Genomic DNA, 9,692 nt, shown 5'->3' with positions numbered 1-9,692 from the left:
AGTCATGTGTCAGTGTCTTAATGGGTGCAAATTGGGAGTAACCCCATAAAAGTTGATTACAGTGGTGGAAAAAAATGGGCAGTGAGCCTCCTGTGCACTTATCAGTGAGGCTGGGCCTATTAGTCATGAGTTACTCAAAACTGTACAGAGAAAAACAAATGCCTGGCCAGCACTACTGAAGTAACTGATTCAAGTTAACATTTATGGGAAATGGTCTGTGTAATGGGAAACAGCTCTTTCCTTCTGAGTTCACATGCCACTAAAGAGTTTACTTTCTTCTACATGTCCTCACCAGTCATCTTTTGTTATGTGGAGAATGTACTGATTTTATTAACATCATTTGGGAAGTTAAGGTTACTTTGGGAATTAATTTATTCCAAAAGCATCCTCCTTGAGGCTCAATATATGTAGAAAACTCATGTAGCACAGCAAGAAAAGAGGGAGTTCTGAGAACTGCTATGCTCTTCCCTCATGTTGTGACTTCCAGTAAATGCCCCAGAAAAGCTGCAGTCCCCAAGCTTGGCTTGGACCTTTGGGGAAAGTCAACCTACACCAGCCTGGGGTGGCAGGCAGCAGAAGGACTTTTTCTGTGGTGCTGTAATGGACCTTTTTGGTCAATCCCTTGGGGTGGATTAGACTGAAATGACACTGAATAACTGGTATATACATATCTATTTTTTTTAGGTTTATTTAAGAACAATTTGCAATGGAACGGAGGTGTGTAGCCATTTTGTAGTTATTCTCTATAGAAATATAACAATACAAAAGTTTAAAAGCATCACTTAAGAAAATATATAAGGAAAAGTAAGACAGAGTAAAAAAGACAGAGTAAAGACAGAGTAAGTAAGACAGAGTAAAGACAGTGGAGAGGAAAGCTATCATCACCTGTGGATCCAGCAATGAGACTTGATTGTTGGAAAGTGATGGTTGCAGGCTTGATCCATTGAGGGGCGGATCTGCTTCTTATCTGCCTTTTCTCTTATTTGGCTCAAAAATCAGGGAATTTCTAAATAAAGGTTGGTTTGTCATGGTCATCCTCCAGTGGTGGGTGTGCACATCCCCTGCACCTGGGCTGTGCTTGTGAAAATCAGATATTTCAGCAGCACACACCTAACAGGTCTCTTCTCCCCTTCAGCTGGGGGTGCAAACCTGGGCTCAGCAAAGCACAGACTGCTGCTTTTGCAAATGGTCCATTGTTTGAGTCATTAACCCCTAACATTTCAGTCTCTCACAGATGCCAAGGTGGTTGGTGGTCCGTGGCACACATCTGGCCCTGATGGTGTCCCCTGGTCTGGGGGCCAGTTCACGCCATGGACCACTCGTACAGCAGTGTGACCCCCTGTGCCAACTGGTCTCAGTGCTGGAGGTCCTGCAGGGAATCAGCTACCAGTAGGGCTGTCAGGTGCTTTTTAATAAACACCTGAACATGTCCTGGGCCAGAAAGAAACAATGTGAGTAGGCTGTGGCAAGAAGAGGCAGTGCTGAGGGCCGAGATGGATCATTTCTCTCATGACAGGAGGTACCTTCCACACCATGTCTGAGCCTCACAGAGCCGTGCCAGGCTTTCCTCGACCAGGGCTTAGATTTCACCATCCCATGTGGGAGTTCTGGAGAATGTAGTGTTGAAATGATGTTCCCCAGGAGAGGGCAACCAGACCTGCTGAAGAACGTGGCCATGAAAAGGGGGCAGGAAGCAGGAATCACAGCAGAGGTATTGCAGGAGAAAACATTTATTAGCTGGTGATTAGGTGGTGCCACCCTCTGTGCCAGCACCTCTGCTGGGACACCCATTACTACTGTCCCCAGGACATGGCAGCAGTGGCATTTGCTATCAGGGATGTGCTGATGCACCCTGGCTGTTCAGCACTCCCAGCTCTGGGCTGATGTGTGGTCCCAGGCCAAACATGGAGCTGAGGGTTTTGTTAGCATCAGGAGAGACCACGTTCATCTCAGCCTGGCCTTTTCTCTTTCAAATCCCGGTGGTGGAGGAGTTACTCAGGTTAGGAACTAAATTGGCAGATTGCGGCAAAGGTTTCTGCAAGGTTTCATTATCAACAGAAATTTCAGCTTATTGAAGCAATTTCTTGAGTCTTTTAACCTAACTCTAAACCCAGCAGTTTTATCCTGAAGAGCTGGGAAACATTTGGAAACCTATTAGTCTCTTCTGTTAGCTGCTCCTATGGGAAAATGCCTATAGGAGCAAATGAACAATAGTAATACCCAGCAAGTCACTCCTTGTCATTTTTACTGCAGAACAGTACAGATCACACAAGTATTGTATCTGTCCACGTGAAACTCAGCACCTGGACTAGCCTTCCCCAGCTTCTGTAATGAGAAATATCTCAACATTCCCAAATACTTCAATTAAATTAAATGCCAATCCTTCCTATATTCCTATATGAAGGCAATGTCAAATAATCACTTGTGGTACAAAAGCCCCAGGGTAGTAATCCCTTTAAAATCAAAATATCTGTGGAAATTTTTTTCAAAACCAGGCACAGGTTTCAGTTTCCCTTGATGCTCCTGCTCCCATCTGCTGACTTTATTTCACTGGGGTGTCAGAAAGGCAGTAGTCAAGTATTGGTGTGGCAGCTCATGTATGTTGAGCTAGAGAGGGCAAGAAGGTCCTGCTGCCCACTGCCCACATGGCCACATGAGCAGCTGCTTATTGCTGGTCAGTGGAACAAACTGTTTAAAATGTGTCTGGGGAGAATGTGTCCAGGGCTGGGTTTTATGTTCCAGGTCAGCATTCAGGCAACTGCTGGGGGAAATGTGCACTGCTGTGTCTCCCTCTTAAAGGGTAGATGCTCTAAGTGTCCACTTCTATAAACCTCCCAGAGTTAACATTTATGAAGAAATTTTTAAAGATTCCCTGTAAAAATGTACTTTTGCTACAAGGCCAGCACCTGGCAGAGAGGGACAGACCTCTGCTCCACAGATGAACCATCAAGGCTTGAGAGGAGCCAAGTCCCACCTGGGACAAGCCACTGTCTCTGCATTTTCCCTGGTGTACCCACTGCTAGTGCATGCTTTGGCTGTCTTGTGTGCTAACAAATGACCCCAAGCACATGTGCAGAAACAGGGCCAAAATAATGCTCATGGCACAATTCCAGCTGATGGGTCCTGGCCTGGAATAGCCTCCCGACAGCCGGCTGCCTCCTCCGCTTACAGCCCAGGACACCCAGCGTGGCTCTTGGCAGGAAGGCTCCCTGGGCAGGATCCCTTTCACCTAACTTTAGATGCTCCCAGCCTGCAGCTGGGCCAGCTGGCCACGGTCCCTTGGAGAGGAGATCAGGCTCTTCCAGAGGGCATGTCACCTCACCCTGGGTTAGATGAAGGTCAGGTGAAGCAGCCTGGGAGCACCAGTTGTTTGACAGACCATAAAAGGGTTCTCAGCTGCCAGCTCTGGGATGGGGTACACCATCCTTGAGGTTTGGCTCCTGTGCCTAAGCGCAGATGTCTAATATCTGCTTGGCCTGCAGCTGCTGGCCCGCAGGTCTTGTCCCCAGATCCAGGCTGATCACTACGTGTCACAGCCCCTTCAGAGCAGGGCACTGGTGGCCAAGAGCTGTGCAGGTCTTGCTCAACATCCTCCTGCACTGGGCTATTGGAAATGCTGTGCCTACTTACTGACTGCAAATGCCTCTGACAGGGGAGACCACGTTCATGGCAAAATGTACAGTAAGCCCACAATATTTCAGTACTGGCAGTTCATACATTAGGTTTTTTCCCTTTTTGTTTTTTTTTTCTTGTTTTCTTTTTTTATCATACACACATATTTCAGAAGATGTAGGTTTTGTCTTCTTCTAATTAATAAACTAAAGGAACAACTCTGACATCCAAGTGATTCCTATGCTGATTCCCAAGCCATTCTTCAAGCTTTGAGACTATAAAGCCTTCTCACCCACAGTTTTAAGAAAAAATATAAGAAGTAGAACTTTCTACAACTACTTCATATGAAGACTCATGAGCTGTTTGAGTTGAAGCATTCTTAATATCTCAGTTCTTAATATCTCAAATAATGAGGCATGTGAAATTTATCCTGAACAATGAAAACCTGGCAAAGTGTAGGGAACTAAAAACAAGCAAGAAAAACATATAGGAAATGGCTAGATGTATTTATCTGCATCAGGAATAACTTGCCACTAAATACTAGTAAGGATCATGTTCCTTTTGGCTTAGCCAGGTGCCAAATGGGATTGTTGTCTCATTTGTGACGTGTAATCAATAGGGAAATAATAGCAGGAAGCCTCCAGCTATTAGAAACAACTCAGATCCCAGGAAACTACGCTTCTATTCCTCTTCCAAGACCTCACTTCTCGCTCTTGCCTGCCAGTCCCATCCCTCCCACACTCCCAACAAGGTGTGGTGGTGGCACAAACATCGCTGCCACCAGTGACCTGAGAGCTCCTGGTGCCTGAGCTCCCTTTCCCTCCCGGAGGAGCGCACAGTCCCAGTGCCGTGATGTTAGTCAGCATTCCCTCACGCTGCAAGCATTCCCTCAGCCGTGTTCCCAAGAAGCAGGGCTGTCATCACTGCAGGGCTCTTCTGCAGCAAGAGCTGAAATCATCTCGGCCCATGCCATTTCCATTTCAGGCACGGCTGCGCCAGCCTGTGCTGGGGACAGCAGCTGTGCTCTGCTCCAAGGGCAGCCCAGGGCGTGACATCGTCCCACAGTGTCTGTGACACTGTCCCACAATATCCTGGTGTGTGACACTGTCCCACAGTGTTCCTGTGTGTGACACTGACACTGTCCCACAGTATCTGTCACACTGACCCACAGTGTTCCTGTGTGTGACACCGTCCCACAGTGTCCCTGTGTGTCACACTATCCCACAGTGTCTGTGACACTGCCCCACAGTGTCCCTGTGTGTGACACTGTCCCTCAGTGTCCTGGTGTGTGACACTGTCCGACAGTGTCCCTGTGTGTGACACTGCCCCACAATGTCCTGGTGTGTGACACTGCCCCACAGTGTCCTGGTGTGTGACACTGTCCCTCAGTGTCCTGGTGTGTGACACTGACACTATCCCACAGTGTCTGTGACACCGTCCCAGTGTCCTGGTGTGTGACACTGCCCCACAGTGTCCTGGTGTGTGACACTGTCCCTCAGTGTCCTGGTGTGTGACACTGCCCCACAGTGTCCTGGTGTGTGACACTAACACTGTCCCCCAGTGTCCCTGTGTGTGACACTGCCCCACAGTGTCCTGGTGTGTGACACTGCCCCTCAGTGTCCTGGTGTGTGACACTGCACAGCCCCAAGAAAGGGGCTATCCCACAGCTATACCCAGTACCTGCTCTTTTAAGCAACCACAAGGTCTGCAGTGCTTCCTCCTGGGGAAAACCACCCGGGCAGCTTTCTAGTGTCTGTGCCTCTCAAAGCATCTCTGGGTTGTGCTGTCACAAGCTGACTTTGACTTTAAAAAAAAAAAAAATCTCTAAAATATTTTGTCTTACAGAGTTCTGACACCAATCCAGTAAAAGTTTTATTTGTCCTGATTCTGAGCAGGCTGTAGTGACTGAACAGTGACTGGTTCTGGGACTGAGACTGATGGGGAAAGAAAGGTGATTTTTAAAGGAATTTAGAGCTTGGACCTGTTTTTCTGACATAATAAAGAAAACACTTAAGCTTTTCCTCTTTCATTTTTGAAGGTCAGTCATTTCCTTCTTATATTTTATTGGAAAAAAATAGGAGGAAACCCAGATTCTCACACCCTTAGTGTCGGGAAAATTCATTAGCAATCCTAGCAAACGTTTTTCTCACAAATATTGTTACATATTTTAAAACTAAATAGAAAATCAACTGTAAAAGAAATTAAAACCTGTAACACCAAAAAAGCTAGTTTTCCCTCCTTTCATCTGTCACAATGTGACCAGTTCAGTGTCTGTCCAGCAGATAAAGCATATTCTTGATTTCTAACAAAACAGAGAAAAGACAGGCAATTTTTTTTTCAGAGGGTGAATATTTCAGGTCATCCTTATGCACATCACAGAAATGTGAAAACAAATCAGAAAATCCCTGAACCCACAAATTGTTTGGTTAATATTTTTAGTTCAGCCTCCAGGTTCATGGCCAAGATATGAAACCATACAAATCTTTTTCTGGCTCTTTAACTGTGGGAGGGTTAATGAGCCTCTCTGATTTTTCCATGTTCTCATATATACTGTATACATACATATTTTCAGACAGAGAGGAACACAGGGTCTATAAATTACTCCAGAGTCTTAAGTCCCAGTCTCTACTGAAGTGTCGAAAATAACTGAGTTGTTTTCATGAAATGGCTGTTACTAAAATAGCCCCAGGAAAAGGAAAGGGGGCAGCAGGTCTCTGAGAGTCACACGGGTGAATACTCCAGCCCCAGGGCAGGGACACGGTGCTGCCACCTTTCCCCAGCACCTTTTGGAGTGTCACTACCAAGCAGCAGAGTGTTCCCAGCAAGGTGAGACAGCAGTCAGCAGCAGTACCTGCCATCCCCTGGGATCTCCTACTGGATTCTAATGCTGCCCTGTGTGGATCTCTGGTAGAATTACATGGAATTCATTATTCAAACATGGCTCTAGGGAAACTTTTATTTTTTTTCCACTAAACTCCCAATTTTTTCTCTTTCTCCTCTAATCCTCTGGCTGTACAAAAGAAACTCCATGATTTTCTTTTACAAAGCTGGAAAATCTGCAGGTCAAGTGGAAAAAATAAAAAGAAGGGACAAAAGAAAAATAAAGAAATAGCAACAGAAATGGGAAAAAAAAAAAAGAAAAAAGCTGTGGTAAATGAAGACATTACAGATATCACCTGCAGTAATTTAGGGGAGGAGCCACTGCAGGTCAGTACCTAGAAGGGGAAGGCAGTAAATTGCTAATTACTGCATTAAATGGAAATGGGTCAGCTCATGGCTACTCTACAAAATCCAGTCATAGGGCACACACTTGAAAATATGGGAAAACAAGCTGTACACCGGGAAATGCAGCCGTATTCAGAACATCTTCTGACTGTCAGCCTTAGCTGAAAACACCCCTGGGCAGAGCACACCGAGCCCCTGCCACCCCACTCAGCCTGGGTGGTGCCAGCTTGGAAACGGGAGAAAGCAACAGCATCTCCCAGTGACCCCCAGTGACCAGTTCTTAAGCCAGGCCTGGGACTGAGTCTCCTGTATTTTTGCCTAAGGAAATTTTTATTTCTTCTGGCTTTCCCTGGTGCACTGCCTGCTCACCCAGGAGGGCAGACATGCAGGCCTCTTGCCTTTCTGAGCTGCAGGGACTTTCTATCCCCCCTTTTCCATTTCTCCAGCAAACAAGAATCAAGGTAGTGCCAAAATCATGCATTATCTTCCCAGATGAAACTGGAAAGAAACAGGATTCCTGTAAGAAGAAACAGAGGTTTTATAGCAAGAATCTACTTGAGAGCAGGAGCTGTGGGAGGAGTTTGTTTTCTCTCCTGACTTCCCCACACAATACAATTTATTTCTTTAGTTGAACCAATGTTTTCTTAATGCAAAACTCATGAACAGCCTGGGCAGCAGAGACACATGAACAAGCTGTTACAGAAGGGGGCCTGGCTGGGTATTGTGAAACTCCAGCACCTGCAGACCATGGAACACCTGAACCTCCCTATGATTTTACCCCTTCCTCCCTTTGTTCCCTCAGTACACTCCCTTACTGCAGAGGTGGAAGGGAACTGGCTCAGTTGAGGATTTGGGGTCAGTTTATCACCAAACATGAGCTGATGACACCAGCAAGTGCAGCAGCATGAGGGGAAGGGATGGGCAGAGTGAAACAGCTGGTGCTGAGTGCCCACAGCACACACCTGGGGAGGTTATTTCTACTTTTGGGGGGATGCCTGGTTTGCTGCCATGGCAGCTCTGTGATGGGAACCAGGGTATGGATACGTGAGCCAACCAGATGTGCAATGAAAATGCTCCCTTGAGCTAAACTAAACCACTGACGAAGACAGCCTCAGATTTCTTTTACCATTCCTCATGAAAAAGATTAATTTTCCACACAATTCCATGTACATTAGTTTTGTTTGTTTGTTTGTTTGTTGGTTTTTTTGTTGCTGCTGTTGTTTTTTGAGGTAGGCATTGCAGCTATAACTAGAATGTAGTTCTGGACATAAAATATTTCTTTTGGGGACAGTACATAAGATTAAATAAGTAAGCTATGAAAGGTTGATACAGGGCAAGGCATAAGCAGGAAAACAAATCATAGCAGCCTGCAGATTTGATTGCTTAAGATGGGAGGGGAGCACTAGATAGTTTTGATTCTCAGCATTCAGTGTAAATAAATTATTTTTTTCACAGTAAGATCTTGTTAACATACCCAGACATTACCAAATGGACTGTTTCATTAAGCTCTTCTGAAATACATTCAGTATAATTAAATCATTATTGCTAAAAAAAAAATAATTTGAGAAGTTTGCGATCATTAGACAAAATCTCTGGGTGGACTTAAAAAGCAGATAGATCAGCAAAGACGTAAGAAAAATGCTCAGTAAATATCCCAGGAATTATATAATTTTTGTTTCTTTTATGCTTATTTGAAAAACCATGGAGCTCCTCTCACCACAGAATCACTAAATTAATTGCTGATTCCAGCCCTGCAGCTGTGATATTTCAGGGGAATTGAATGGCTCTGGAGCTGTGTGTATAAATCAGGCAGATTCTTTCTTTCATTCTGCCCTGTCTCTCCTGTTTCTCAGTGGTGCCCTCCAAGCCCATCAGGCTTGTCAGTGGTGTCACATCCTATTCCTTTACCTCTTCTCTCCAGCATCAGCACAACCAGGCTTCCACTGATCTGCACAAGGTTTTGACAGCTTAGATTGAGAGCATGACCCTCACAGCATCACAGGAAGCAACCTTTTGATGACATCAAGTGGTACAGAAACATTGCTTTTGGTAGAAAATAGCTAAATTGCCTCCTGATAGTATTTCATGAGTTCAAGGAGAGACAGGTTTGCATTTCTTTTACCAAAACCCAACAAAATTATAGGTTTTCATATAGTTAGGATTTTCTGGTGACTGAAGGGCCACAAGGAAGATGCCACACTGACCATAATGCTTCCCCATGGCTCTAACATCTCCACACATCCAATTTAATACTGTGATTCCTTGGTACTTGATAATAAAACCAGTATACCTATACCAGGAACCATGGTAGCTGTTAATGCAGCAGGGGCCAGTGGGCTTTGAGGTCTTTTTGTGTTTGCTGATGACTTCAGACTCTGAGGTTCCTGAGCACCTCACTGAAAAAGATCATAACATCAGATGCTCTGTTTAGGGGATATTCCACTGCAATTTGATGGTGTTGTGATGATGCCCATCCATTGCCAGGTTATGCTGGTAAATCTGTATCTGACATGCTAAGCAAACTGTAATACATACTAACCTTCCCATCAGTGGCATCATTGAATCACAGAACAGTTTGGAAGGGACCTTAAAGATCATCCAGTTCCAACGCCCCTGCCATGGGCAGGGACACCTTCCACTAGACCAGGTTGCTCAGAGCTCCATCCAGTTTGGTCTTGAACATTTCCAGGGACATCCACAGCTTCTCTGGAGAACTTATTCCAGTGTCTGAGCACCTCTACAGTAAATATCTTCTTAATATCTAATCTAACTCTGCCTCTACTTTGAAGCCACTTCCCTTGTCCTATCACTACAGTTCCTGAAGAAGATTCCCAATCCATCTTCTCTGTAGCCCA

Source organism: Cyanistes caeruleus, chromosome 2 (genome assembly GCF_971803275.1).
Source record: "Cyanistes caeruleus chromosome 2, bCyaCae1.hap1.1, whole genome shotgun sequence".
NCBI classification, from domain to species: domain Eukaryota; kingdom Metazoa; phylum Chordata; class Aves; order Passeriformes; family Paridae; genus Cyanistes; species Cyanistes caeruleus.
This window is presented reverse-complemented; position numbering follows the sequence as displayed.